A 16,003-nucleotide genomic window follows, 5' to 3' on the forward strand; every position below is an offset into this window, starting at 1 on the left:
TGTTGGAACCGTTTACAGAAACCCAAAATTATTCTTTTGTGGCTTCACTGCCAAATCCTGCCTTTTATTTTTAAGATTGTTGCTGTGAAAATGTGCTTTTTGAACATTTATTTTTAAGAGCATACATTTCTGTAAGAACTAAGTTAAGAAAGTAAACACAAATGTGCTGAAATGCACGCTGGATGTGATCTTCAAATCTGCACCCTTCTCTACATTTAAATTCAGCATTGCTTTTTGTATTTTTGTTGCAGGCTGCGGCAGTTGTGCCAGCGCACCATGGCAGACAGGGACTCTTTACTCTTTTCTCATACCATCCTGTGCCAACTGAACCACTCCCTGTGCCCAAACTCAACCTGACTGGTACTCTCATAAATCACGGCCCATGCTTTTGAAGTGTCCTAATGAATAGTTTACAGGGCTAGCAAACAGTTTTTAAGAGCCCTGTTGAATTTCGTTTGGCAGTAACTGTGCCCAGACGTTGCAAACCTCCCACCATTCTCACCACAACGTTATATCTTTCACTCTATCTTCAACAATTTCATGTCAGTTAAAGAGAAAACGATTGCCCCTTAGTGGTCTTTGCTGTCTTCTAAGGCAAGCATCATCATTGCTCAGGGATTTGAACAACGATGATATAATTTCGACTTTTGGGTGAACTTTTTCAACTTGGACTATTAAGTAACTATCTATAAATGACCCAGAATGCACTAGCAACTGTATAGCAACACCCTGGTGACCACAATCCAAAAACATTTGAACATTTAAGATTTATGAATTTCAGTTGCATATAAAATGCAATCCATTGTAAACTTAATAAGACTTATATTTGTCAGTCATACATGAATGAAACTGGTAAGAAACAGGTATGAGTTCTGCACCATGCCAAAACTGCAAAACTTGCATCTTTGCATCTGATTTTTGGTTTGATATTACTTAAAAAGAATTGATGTTTTCAAAATGCATTTATTCAATCAGCTTACAATCCTAATAAATCCGGTCATTGTGAAAACAATTCAATGTATTTGGTTAAAATGTATGAACATTGTGAAAATATAGCTTGCTATTTCTTTGCAATTACATGCATAAGTACATAAATCTTAAATTTAATCCTAATTATTTTTAAATGCACCCACAAGTGCAAAATGGCAAGTTTTGCATTGAAAACAGATATTTTAGTTAATGCTTTCTAGTATAATTTTAATTGGAAAAACCTCTTCCTCTGTGATTTAGTAGCTTAAGGGCACTAAAATGCTGCCTTTTTATGTCTTTCCCAACTTCCCACAATTGTTTTTATTTTGTATGAATAATGTCCCTTCTCTTTTGTCTTCTCTTCCCAGGCCGCGCTCCTCCCAGGAACACCGTGGTGGACCTGAACAGCGGTGACATCGATGTGCTGCCCAACATGACCAGCTGGCCCAGCTTTCATAACGGAGTGTCAGCTGGTCTTAAGATCGCCCCTGCCTCTCAGGTGGAATCTGCCTGGATTGCATACAACAAACCCAAAAGTGCTGACCTGGCCAATGAATACACCGGTTTCCTCATGGCCCTGGGCCTCAATGGCCACCTCACTAAACTAGCAACACTTAACATCCAAGACTACCTCACCAAGGTCAGTTACAGCCTCAGTTGGGGCTTATGTTGATTGTAGTCTTTATCAACTTCAATAATGAGTTTTAGGTATAGAAAATGACCCTGCAGTGAATATGGTCAACAGGATATGATGTTCCAGGGATATTATATTATTATTTATAATATATAATTAGAAGTTTTAGTATTTTTTATGATTAATAATTTATTATTAATATTTTTAATTAATATTTCAATTACGTTTTAGTATTATTTCCACTTTTCATAATAAAGAATAATTTTTAAGAATTAATTTCCATTTAATTTAGTAATTTTAATGTCATTTTTATTTGTAATATCAAAAAAAGGTTTAATTTTTTGTTTGTTTTCATTTATCAATTAGTAATTTTAGTGCTTCAACTCAAACTTAGTATTAGTTTTTCATCTAATATTTATCATTGATCATATGTATCCGATTACATCCAAATTTTCAAGTAGCGAAAATTTTGTTAATAGTTTAATAGTTTCAATTAATGATCATATTAATGTATAGCGCACTCAAACATATGATCCGCAGCTATTTGCCACAGATGCAAAATTTATCCATTTCTGATTTCAAATCCAAACATTGTTACTGAAAAACATTTATGAGCATTCTGATACCGTTTTCACGCAGAACAGTAATACAATCTTTCATAGACGTTTTTAAATGCAATAAATATAAGCAAGAGTATGTGTGAACCTGGCGTTATGTGTGTGCTCTTTTAGTGTGCATGAGCGCACCGTCTCTAGGAGAGCATTCAAGTGCTGAATGTTTTTTAATACTGCCAAGAATTAAAAATAAATTAAAATTGTAATCTTTAGTGATGATGCAACACTGCCTTGATTGTGCAAATGACAATTCCTGTGTAAACTGTGCAGCTTGCTTATAGTGCAGACGCGATGTGCTGATTTGAAGAAAATTTGCGCATTTAGAGAGGGAAAGAAAGAGAGCCGTGGTGATTCACTCACGCCGTTTGTGATTTAACATGGATACTAAATAGAAAAATATGAATTGTGCCTCACAAACAGCATTACAATTATTTCACCCGTGCCGGACTGAGATGTCCGTTTGCGTCATCAGCTTGAGATGGGTTTATGAGATCGGCCTTTATAGAGACCTTCCAATTAAACTTCACCAAGCCATTATCGGCCGATCAATCGGAGCACCCTTACTACTCACGCTGACGACTTTTCACAAATACTAGGTAAACGTCTCGGAATTTAATATAGATATTGACACTTTCGGATTGGTCATATGACCCTGTTTTTTATTTTTATAAACGCTGGTTTTGCAAGCGTATCAATGCAAGTGAAACACAAAATCTAGTGTGACCACCATCGGCAGATGTTTACTAAAGATGGCCCAGATAACCGATTCCTTACAGCATGTGACGAATCCAGACATCCAGGTGTAGCTAACCGGATGATTCACCTGCGCTTATCTATAATGCAGATCTAGGTGGAAATCAGGAGTTTGCGGGCGATGTTAATTCTAGAGAAATGAAACCAATCTGGCATAATGACTTTTATTGGAACTGAAGAAGTTATTAAGAAAGGTTAGGTTTTGTTTAATTAGAATTGGACACTCGGTGATGAAGTGAACTGCAGAAGTAGGTTTAAAGTCGCCATCTTTGCTCCTAATGGACCATCAGTTCATAGAGGCTCTTCCTGAAGGCCAGACTTCTTTTCCTCTTCCTCCTCCTCCTCGTAATTGTCTTATCTCGCCATTTTTAGCATCGGAGCTGTCAGGTCTGCATGTTTTCTGGGGTTTTTGCTCTCATCCTGTTGTTTTTCTCACATGAAAGACAAACGTAGAGCCGAGTTTCATTCTGACAGTTCACAGGGCAGTAACGTGTGCTGCTCTCTCATTTCCAGTCAGGCCAGGCTTTGTTGATACTTTCTGTGGTCGCTGAGCGTATCTGTAATCTATAAGATATATCGAGCCTTTAGCTAGTTTGGTGTTTACACTGCCCGCTCTCACACGGAGATCTGCGGCCGGGCTTTCTAGTCTCTGGTAGTACTCCTGATGATTTTACAAGAATCTGGTAGAAAAACATCCTGTTTTACTTCATGCACATGTGAAAGTGAATGAATGAGTGAGTTTAATGAATGAATAAAGTGTTAATGTGAGTACCAAGGTTGCACAGCTCACTGTAAATCCATTCTGTGCTTGAATGGAGAGAGATTGCTATTTTAACTTTTAGTCAGATCGTGAAGTGTATGGTCATACTGATTCGGCCCAACTCTCTATCATATAAATCTTCATGCAAAACGCACAAGAGAGACTACCATGTTGCTAATCTAACTTTTGCATTGTTTGGGAAGATGTGGGTAATTGCTACCAGTATAATAACTGTGAGCTGTGGCATTCGATTAGGATTCCATGATGTGGTGATAATTGCGTTTATGTGTAGTGCATGGCACAAATATGGAGCAAACATATTATTTTATATCATGAATGATATAACTATATTTATTCATTTTTATTTATTTTATATTTTAAAGATTTATATATTTATTTGAATATTTAAGAATAATTATAATCAACATTTTGTTATTAGTCTATATTTTTTTATTAAGTATAATGTAAATATGATTAATTTTATTGTATTAAAATATTATGCAATAATATAAAAAATAAATGAAAAATATTATTAAACCTATGAACAAAAACATAATGAAAAATTATCTATACAACTTAATTTTTCTCAAATATTTGAATACAGTAAAAATAAATAGAAATATTTACATTATACTTAGATGTGTTGACTGACAATTTTTTTATTATAACTATAAATATATATAAATCTTTAAAATATAAAAATAAATAAATATAATTATATAATTCATGATATAAATTAAAATGTTTGCCCCCTATTTGTGCTATGTACTATGCATTAACGTGGTTATCACCACATCATGTATCTTTGTGTGTGTGTGTTGGCATGAAATCAAATGAGCTGTTGTTTTCATTTGTGCTCATTCATGATTGAATAATTAGTTAAGTGTCATATCAGAGTCTGTAACAGCTGTGTGTTGTGTTGTTTCCAAGGACGTCCACCTGGTCCTGAGATGGAGTACTGTACGGACAGGGAGTCTTACTCCCTAGCAGCAGGACTCACACTTGGCATGGTCTGCCTGGGAGTGAGTGTGTTTCCAAAGCATTTTGTGAATTTTTTCCTGTTACATGCACAGTCAGCAACCAGCTTGGAGGAGCACAAAAATCCCTAAATGAACCACTTTTTTCCCACAGAACTAAAAATGAACACACACCATCATGTGCAGTGTGCAACTTCTCAAAAATGTGTTTAGTCTTTCTGAAGTAGTATAAGGTTCCATTAGTTAATGTATTAATTAACATGAACAAACAATGAACAATACATGTATTAATCTTTGTTAATGTTAGTTAAAGAAAATATTAATGTTATTAATTGTTTGTTCATGCTAATTCACAGTGCATTAACTTTTGATTTGAGTAATGCATTAATAAATGTTAACATTAACTAAGATTAATAAATACTGTAGAAGGATTGTTCTTGCTTAGATCATGTTAACTAAAGTAGTTACCTAACACTAATGGAACCTTATTCTAAAGTGTTACCTTTTTTGGTGAAAGCATTATAATGTAATGTTATATATTTAAATGTATTTTATTAAAAATATGTAAATATAAAAAAGTTATATAGTATTTAAAAAAAGTATATATATATATATATATATATATATATATATATATATATATATATATATATATATATATATATATATATATATATATATATATATATATATATATATATATATATATATATATATATATATATATATATATATATATATATATATATATAATTTTTTTTTGTAATATGTTACTGTAAAATTGATATTTTGAAGAACTGAATTGAGCAAAAATAGATGCAGAATAATCATTTAAATTTATGGATGTCTTATTAAAATATAATAAGATTTAAATTTATAAAATTTGTTTTTTTTTATATTTTTCATAATTTTGGTGTGAATTACCTATAAACACATTTTGATGCACGCAAATTATTGGCTTTTTCCATTAAAAAAAAAAAGAAAACCTACACAAAACGTGTAATATTTGAAATACCATCTGCAGTAATTTGTTTTTATTTGTATTTTGCAGTAGCTGTGTTTATTATGAATAGCATGCATTGTGTGCATCTGTGAGAGATGGGAAGCAGAATAATTCCCACGCTGACCCAGCTGTTTGCTCTCTGCTTCTCTGCAGCATGGCAATAACCTGATCAGGATGACCGACCTGAACGTGCCCGAGCAGCTCTATTAGTATATGCTGGGAGGACATCGACGCATGCATGCTAGCTTCAACAGAGAGAAACACAAGTCTCCCAGCTATCAGATCAAGGTGGAGTCATGACATAACCAGCAAAGAGCTTTTATTCATCTGGAGATTTCTATATGCTGAGAATGATACCACACCTCGCATGTGGTCGTGTTTGACAGTTTATATAATCGTATGAGAAAGCAAGGGTTGTTCAGAACAAAGTGCTTATACTACTGAGATAGTCTGCTGCAAATTCTTTAATTTGAATTGAATAGTAATTTTAAGAAAGTGGAATTAGATGGTATGCATAAGATTTCAAATGGCATATACAGAAACTTGTATTTATTTATATTTTAATAAATTAGTATGATAGTATCTTACACTTAACCTGGATTATCTAACAAGGTTCAGAAAGCAACACTATTAAATGTAAAACTGTTTTCATTAGGAGGGTGACACTATCAATGTGGACGTGACCTGTCCTGGTGCAACACTTGCCCTAGCCATGATTTACCTGAAAACAAACCATAGGTGAGTTGTAATGGAAAAACATTAATATAGGATTAAAGTAAAATTCCTGTACCACTGGCATAGTGATATTTTAGCATTATCTATATACTATTCTGGCTTTATAATAAGTCTGCTTTAATTTTTTTCGCAACTTTAGTTGATGTAGAAATAGACAGTCTCCTCAAACAAACAGAGCGTTGTTTTGAAAGAGTCCGTGTTGCGATCTCCGGAAAGACAACTAACAAATTAGTAATAGTTGCCTGTGTGCAATAAACCGGAATAAGAGTATTTTAAAATCCCAGTAATCACACACTTCACCTTTAAAGTAAAATCCATTGTGAGTGCTTAAAGTCTCTGACATCTTCCTCATCTTCAGATCGTATGTTCAGTGCAAGGCCTCTTTTGCTTCTGTCTCACATTCACACCTGTTTCTCTGGACCCCTGTAGGTCTGTAGCTGATTGGCTGAAAGCCCCGGACACCATGTTTCTGCTGGACTTCATCGAGCCTGTGTTTTTGCTGCTGAGGGTGAGAGAGAACATTACAGGGACAGCAGCCATCAGAAGTTCATTCTGGCCTCTGGGCTCGCAGGAACTTAAACAAATAACATCTCACAATGGGTTCAATCGCACTTTTTTTTTTGCCAAGTGTTCTCATGTTTTACAATGGCTTTTCAGGCTAAATGTAGGGTCATTTTAGCCTGTTGTGCTTGTTAACCAACAGGAAGTTCACTTGTTTCTTAGATTCTTCTGAAATGTTTCAAAACCCAGATTGCTGCCTTTGTAGAATACGTGTTAAGTAAGGTGGTATGTTTTGCTGCCTTTTAGATATATTAATTTGACTAAATTTAATATGAGTACTGCATATTCACCTGATTTTGAAATGTGGAAATAAGCTATTTTCTTTGAATTTGACACTTCTGTTTCATTAGCTGTTATAGGGAAATAACTATCAGAATAACAAAAAAACAAACAAAAAAAACAAAACGGAAGAACTATTCACGCTATAAACCAGTGTTTATGATTATAATAATTTCATAACCATGAGCTTAACAACATGCATTTACCACACTCATAAATTATTTTTGTTTTATTTTTCACTGAAATGTAGATAATAGAAAATTATTATTATTTTTTTTATGACAATTTTAATACCATATTTGAACAAAATGTAATTTTTTTCCCCCTTTGTAGTAAAAAGTAGAGGTTGGCCCATGTGGATTTTTGAATGGCCAAATATTAATACAACTGATATAAAGCTGATATATGCCTTTCCCATGTAAATGAGATTTGTATAACAGAAGATGTATATCAATAAAAAAATATATATATATTTTTTACATATTATCAATAAATCATTTGAAAATGAATCTACTTGAAAAAATACTTTGAACTAGTTAAGTAAATCTTTAAATTAAACAGATTTATGCTTTAGAAACAAATAATTGATTCTGTAATCCTATTCTAATATTTTCCACAAATCAAAGTGAGGAAAAACACAAATGAAGCAAACACTAACTATCAGTACACGCTAATAAGCCACTGTGAATTATTTTCTCAAATAAAGACCAAGTGATGCTAATTTAATATACAAAAAAATTCAAAATATCAGAAAAACAGAAGCGACATTGGTTCAGAATTGCCAAATAATGGCCTTTTTTGACCAGTAGTAAAACGTTGAGGCGTCTCTGCACTAGATGGACGGATTTAACCATTGCATGTGCATCTTGTGGTTCACAGCATATAGGGAACGAGTGCTATGTTTTTAGAACAGTCAAGTTAAAATTAGTTTAACTTATAAAGTAAAACTTATTTTTTTCTCACTGCTCTGCATTTCATGTTTAAAAAAAAATGTGTTTAGGAGGCAAGTGCCAAGTAGACAAGCCAGCTCACTAGGTTTAGGAACAGAGTCTTTGTCATACAGGATTTAAACAGTAACTACAAAGGCTTACAAAGAAAGAGATATGCAAATATTTCCTCTTTTACAATTCAGCCTAAAACGTTTATTCATAGCAAGCTCTTTGTGTTTAGTAGCTGTGTCTATGTTCTCGTTACAGACGCTGGCCAGATGTCTTATCATGTGGGACGAGATCTTTCCCAATGCCGAATGGGTGACCAGTAATGTGCCTCAGGTATGTCTGAGCTGTAAAACACTGCAGGGACTCATCCAGCATTACGTTCTGTTTCGACTACTAGTTTCACAAGAGGAAGCTTATTTTGGCCTCAGGTCATGTTTTTGTTTCCTGTTCCCCTGTAAGTTCATAGGTTGGTGAAATATTTAGCAATGCTTGTGTTGCAAAACGCAGAGCCTGTTTGGTCACTTCAGCTGAGGAGGTGTGCAGGTCATTGAGCAAGAGAGGAGGCAGAGGAAGCTCATTATGAACTGTGTCTTTTAATTGTGAAGTCATTTCACCATGCTGCAGTTGTTGCGGATCCAATTTATATAGATTTTTATTCTATGTGCTGTAGAAAATCACACAGAAATTGTTCAAAACCAACTGTTCCTGTTCATTTGCTGAGATGAAAGACCAATCACAATTCAGTATTCAAATACCGATGACATCACTGATGGTAACTTTTTGGAATGTTTGAATGCTGAACATTCTATCTATGTGGGTCAGTGGAAGATTCCTTCCTTCCGTGGGTGTTTACAAAAAACGCATTTTAAATAGAGGGACACAAAAATTCTTCCATTTTACTGACTTAAGATGATATATTTACCAAGACGGTGAACTTGTATTACTATGAATGGAAGTAACTGCTATGTGCAATATGACTACACCCAGCCTTCTAAATAAAAGAGCCAATCAGCTGTTGGTAAAATCATTTCATCGCAAATCTGAGACGCATTGGCTTGAAAGACCAGAAATAAACACATTTTTAATGCCATTTGAGCATAAGAAACAACATGTATGAGTTAGTCATATTTCATTTCAAATACGTTATATAATTGTGAATTTGTCAAGCAGCTTTTGAGTTTTTAGTATTTCCTCATTCAAATAGTTAGACTACAGGTCTTGTATGCATAAAATTGCTTCCTGGAAGTGTTGCAAATATGGCCACCAAGTGAAAAGACGTTCCTTGAAAAGGACTTTGCTTCTCGAGTTGAGCTAACACTAACTAGGCTCATTGTTAGTGAACAAAGAGGATGCAGCTTGTCACGTAGACACAGTGCCAGGCTCTCCTCACACGATTAATGCTAACAATAAGCTTTGCCTCTTCAGATCATCCAAGAAAACCTCGGAAGCCAGGAGCAGACGTCCATCTCTGAGGATCTCAACATGGAGACCTTAGTGTGAGTAGCAGCAGATTCTCAATGATGTTTTGATCGACTTGTGTGGAAAACAGTCTGTTGGTATAAGGATCTCCTAGAAATCACACATGTGGAGGTGTTTTCTATTATGACTGGATGAGCGAAATAAAGCTGACATTTGTAACTGTTTCCACAGTCAAGCTCATGACTATATAATTGCCGGAGGCTGCCTGGCTGTGGGATTCTGGTTTGCTGGATCTGCAAATTCAGATGCTTTTGACTACTGCTTAGTAAGTGGACATTTACTTCCCACTCACAGATATGTGATCTTCCTGAAAGCTCCTTGAGTATTCTTAATATTTCTAGCATCATCATGTAATCCTAAAAATTCATTCACGTAATGTCCGCTATCTTCCAGACAGGGCAGTATAACCTGCAGACGTGTTGAAGCATGGTCCTCCTGGCGGTTTCAGTGGTGATGGCCGGTTCAGGGAACTTGAAAGTCTTGCAGCTGTGCCGCTTCCTCCACAAACACACCTGTGGCGAGATGAAATATGTCTTTCACATGCCCCATCACGTGACTCTAGGCCTGCTCTTCCTGGGTGAGTCTCATATGGATTTGGAAATATATAAGAGAGTCTGTTTTTACCCATACTTCCCAGCACTACAGTTCACTTCCATATGGCATTATTTTGCATTTAATAAGTAGAGTTTGCGAAGACAATAATCACTATTTTTCCCATTCTTGGAGGTAAAGTATTAAACAAATCCCTGTTCCAGAGTATAAAGTGAAGCAGGGATGACATTTTTTTTTGGTTTTTACATTATTCCATAAAATAAGCAATGTGGCCAACAAAAGGTTAGGATTTGTACACATTTTGTTCATAATTCTGAAGCATAAATAATAATATATCCTTTGACCCCAAATTTTATTTCATCATCATTTACTTCTTCTCATGTCGTTCACGCTTCTGCATATTCAGAGTAACATTCGGTCATACATTGATTGAGAATCAGCCTTCATGTCAAATTTACAATTATGCTTCTTCATACACCACATTTTAACGTGGAAGAAAATCATATGGGTTGGAAAAGTGATGCACAGAATAAAAAATGAATGCTAAAAAATGTATTCAGGATGCACTTAGGCAAAAACTGAAACGGAAAATAAATTTGATGTCATAACTAATCTATTGATCAAATAAAAACTGAGCTGTACAAGCATTTTTAATAACATAATTATGTGTCCATTCTGTTTAAGACAACACATTAAGTAAAAAAAAAAAATGAATAAGTAATATAGTGCATATATTTACCAAAATGCTCCTCTCCAGAGCTGTTTTTCTTGCTAGCTATGTCTTTAATGAGATTAATGTAACGATAAATGACCTATTGTTTACAAGCTGTTTTATTGACATCTTTCGGTGGTGGCAACTTTTCTTTTTTTGATTAAGCAGTTATATGAGACATTATACATTTGAGTAAACTGTTTCTTTCAACACCTTTTGAAGTTCATTCATGCTTATTTTGTGCTATAACTAGTAATAAAGTTGAAGAAATGATTGGTTCATGTGCCACTTGAACAGAGGCAGTTACAGCGGTCATTCATTAAGAGAAAACAACATAGACTCAAATATTAATCCTGAGGTTTAAGAATCCATATCAGTTTTGATATTTTTTAATTCATCACTAGCATTCCGATGTTGCTGCTGTAGATATGAGATATGAAAGATAAGCTGAAGATATGAAAATTGCATATAAAAAGATGTCTGCTTGTGTGAATCAGCAAGCTACAGGTGTTGTGGTGGGCTGGTACACAAGCTCTTGAATGTTTTTAAAGAGAAATAAGGTGACCTCTAACCAGGTCAGTGAAAGACACAGTAAGAGCCTCTCATCCTGTCAGAGCCTGTTTGAGTGCACTCTTCAACTCGCCCATTATTTTTAAGTGAGGCCTTTTGAAAGAGCACAAATCGTACTAGTGAACAATGCATGACCAATTTTACCCCTCGCTACACAATTGCGCGTCACATGCACATGACAGTGAATATGTGCGTTCATTGTTTATTTTGAGCACATTTTTCCAACAATGTTAACATGCTTTTGTTCATTTATGTTTTTCCTCACTCTACTGGTAATATGCTGTCAGAAAAAAGTCCAAAACCTAATTTTTATGACACACTCAGCTATTGCTGCACTCCTTTGTGCACTTTATCCTCATTTCCCTGCACACAGCTCAGACAACAGGTTGACAACAGCTGCTAACACACACACACATGTCACAATGAGCAAATATGGCTGAATTGTCTTCACTTCTGACGAAAACCAGTTTCATTTTTACTGTAAATGAGACTTGTTACCCAGAATCGTGACCGTGTGTGTATTAGATGCTCGTATCTACATGGTGTCAAAGTGTCATGTAAAACACTTGGCCCAAAAAGTATCTACATACTGTACTTCAGTCACACTTAAAAACATGAGAATAAAGTTGCATTAAATAAGATATCAAATCAAGTGCCATTTAGTTATTTCAGAATGAGCACAAACAGTTTTAAAGCGAAACATTTCAGAACAGTTTGAAACGACAAGACAATAAATACATCCAGACATTTTTAAGTGCTTTTAATGTCGAATAGCTACTTTCTGTGGAGAATGTATTTCATTTTCACTACTGCTACTAAGCAAGGATAGAGATGATGATAAACACTTGACAGTAATAGAAAACATATACTCCCGAGTTTCTAACTACAAGTGATTGTGTGTCAGGCTGGTGCATGTGTTTGCATTTAAGGTTGGAACTGGAAATGATTTTTTGTTCCTTCTAAACATATGTTCTTGTTCTTCTTTGCAGGTATCACCTCCTGGCGTTGCGCCACCTGGCTGTGTTCGCAGCTGAACCTCGTCTGCTGGTGTCTGTGGATGTAGACACTCTTCAACCCTGCTACGCTCTGCTAGATCTCACCTACAGGGTATGTGCTGCACGTGCCTCATGCCTTGATGTGGTTTCCAAAAATACACTTACTCACATTCAATGAAAGTCAGTGTTATTTGTATATTATTATACTGTATATTACATTTTTTTTTAAATTAGCTTTTATTTTTATATTTTCATTTCTCATGTTGCCTTCAGTTTAAGTTGTGCTTTTTGTAAAAACATTTATCTTTAGCTTTATTTATTTTAGTTTTAATAATTGTAATACTTCAGCTTATTTTATTTAATTTACTTTAGTAGTCAAGGTAAGATTTCTGTTTTTTTTTAAGCTATTTTTAAGTTTAGGTTTTTAATTTGATATTGACTTTTTATTTTATTTCAGTTTTTGAAAATTATTTTTAATAGCTTTAGTTTTCATGTTAGTTAACAAATACAATGCTGGTTACCAATAATAATTAAAAATAGACCATTTTCACTTTTTTCATTCAAATTTGTTATTGTGTTATTTTAGTGTTATTTAAATACTGTAATATAATTTTTATATATATTTATTTGTCATTTTATTATTGTTTTTTTTTTTATTTAGCTATTCATTTATTATTTTTTTCATGCTGCCTTGACACTTAACCGAAACAAGTTTAACTTCTTCTCCTAATATTTATATTTAATTTATTTCACGTTTAGTTCCATTAAAAAATGTTTTAGTTTTAGCTAACAATAAAAACCCTGGTCTGAAATGACTTTCTCATAAAAAGTCACCTAGATGGTGTGTGTAACAGAAAATATTATTAACCAAAAGCCAGATGCATGTTTTAGACTGTAGTTGTAGGTAATTTAGCTTTTATTTTTTGTGAAATGCACTGATATAATAGTCGTTAAAGCTAAATGTTGTGTCAATATTAGCAATAAAGTAGAGATGCTCTTAAGGATGAATTTGACCTCCATGTCCGGGTCAAAAAGCTTCCTCAAAAGTGTGCTTCAAACTGCTTTCATATTGGTCTCTGACAATTTCATTATCGACTTTCAGTTCTTGATTCAAATCACTTTTTTTTCACCTCACTTACTAAAAAGACTTATATAATATGTCTTGTTGTTGAAGACAGTGTAATTAGCCGTCCCGTTGTGTGTGAGGACATTAGTCCACATCAAAGAGATTCTTAGGTGATAAACACGCTGAAGGACTGCTGAAGGTTGACCGTGGCGTCTGACCATGTTTCCCCTGCTGCTTTGAGAGGACTCGTCTTTTCAATTAAAGGATGCCAGCCAAAGGAAGGCAACCAGCTGTTCAAAGCAATTACAAACATGTCCTTGCTCACGCAGACTTTACAGTGAATTTATACATTGTGATGCATGCTTAGGTTTCTAATCTGTTTGTGCATGCTTGTGGTTTGTGTTTAATAGGAGACGCAGTGGTATGAAGAGACGACCGTGGAGTTGATGGCTCCCACCATGCTGCCTGAACTTCACCTTCTGAAACGGGTAATAAATTAAACCACTTCCAAGTACAGCTCATACAGACTCCCTAAATCTGATGTTATATGCTTTTCTTTGCATTCAGATTAAGGTAAAAGGTCCAAGATATTGGGAGCTGAACATCGACATCAGTAAAGGAACCCAACATCTGCAGTAAGTCTGCTTGTAGATTAAGGGAGATGGACTCGAACTAAACCGCTTTAAGCCGAGTGAGCTGGATGGAGATGGATCTGTTTGATCCATTTAAGGCCACCGTCCAGATGTGAATGCTTTTTCAAAAGGCAGGCAGCGATATTGTTAACTACTTTTTGCAATCTTATGGAGCATCACGTGTTCGTCAAGATAAGGCAATCCCAGAATGCACTGCGGCAAGCTCAGTGAAAAGAATACAGATAAATCATCCATGATGCTGAAATGCATTGTTTTTTTGTTCAGTACTGAAGAATAAATGTACAGAGAATTTTCCATATTATACTATTCAGAAATAGTATAATATGGGGCCAGTAAGACATTTATTTATGTGTGTATATATATATATATATATATATATATATATATATATATATATATTTACATACTGTACTTCGGTCACACTTTATATATATATATATAAATGTAATAGAAATTGTATTAGAATTTAAAACTTGTATTCAGAAAGGATGTAGAATAAGTCACACAAAACTTACCTATATGTATTTTTGGAAGGGAAATAATTGCCTTTGGGATTTTTTTTCCAGTCTTCCTTGATTGTTTTATTAGTGTCCTGCTTTAAGTCATACTAGAAAATCTTTATTGATATTTCTTTAGAAAAGCTTAAAAAAAAATGTAAATCAAATATCAGTTTAAAGGTTTTATATACTGTTATTGTTTATGTATTTATTTATTTTACTACTTTTTTATTTAGTTTCTTTGAAAAAAAATTATGTTGTTAATTTATTACATGCAATTCCTGGAAGTGTTGTTATTAATACTATTTGAAATCTTATTCTTGAGTCTTCCATGAATTTTGCTTTTGATACTGATATGGTACAATGATAAATACATGATAAACAAACATATAGTGATAAATAATTAATTCAGCAAGCATGCATTCAATTGATCAAAATACTTAAATAGTTTTTAATTTAAAATAATGTTCTTTCAAGCTTTCTATTAAACAAAGAATCCTGAAAATAATTATAAAATTAAGCTTATTAATATTAAAAAGTAAGCAGCACAATCATTTTCAGCATTGATAATTATCAGAAATGTTTCTTGAGCAGCAAATTAGAATGATTTCTGAAGATCATGTGACACTGACGACTGGAGGAATGATCCTGAAAATACAACTTTATATCACAGGAATAAATTACATAAAAAAATATTTAATAACAAATAGTGATTTTTAATTGTAAAATTATTATTATTATTTATAAAAATATATATTTTATTACTATTTTTACTGTATTTCTGCTCAAATATATGCAGCCTCTATCAGCAAAATATTATTTTGAAAAAAAAAAAACACCATCCATAAACTTTTGAACAGTAGTGTATTTTATGCTTAATGACATGTTGACGTCTCAAATAGCACTCATACTGATTATCTTATGAAGCAGACAGAGTTGCTGCCCAGAGAGTGTAACAAATCACTCACTTATTAGGTTCCATTTTTTGTTTTGTTAGTGTGCTTCTTTAGAAAACTGCTCACTAGGTTTTGGAACGGAGCTCTGGTTATTTGTGATCAAGAACCTGCTTTAAGTTTACTGCTTCCTAGATCCATCCTATCCAAAGACGGCATTCTGTATGTGAAGTTGCACGCCGGACAGCTGCCCAACAAGGACGACCCTAAAGACTGGAAGAGCTTACTGGCCCCCAACCTCAACAACAGAAGCGCTGAAGTGCGCACTCTTAAGGTCGGTCTGTGTGCACAATAAATATTACC

The 16,003-nt window shown here is 34.1% G+C and overlaps 1 pseudogene; it reads left to right on the plus strand.

Annotated features, from left to right (window-relative positions):
• LOC113113208 (anaphase-promoting complex subunit 1-like) overlaps nucleotides 1–16,003 on the plus strand; it is a 53,011-nt pseudogene that overhangs the window by 31,048 nt on the left and 5,960 nt on the right.

Source organism: Carassius auratus, chromosome 13 (genome assembly GCF_003368295.1).
Source record: "Carassius auratus strain Wakin chromosome 13, ASM336829v1, whole genome shotgun sequence".
Taxonomy (NCBI): Eukaryota; Metazoa; Chordata; class Actinopteri; order Cypriniformes; family Cyprinidae; genus Carassius; species Carassius auratus.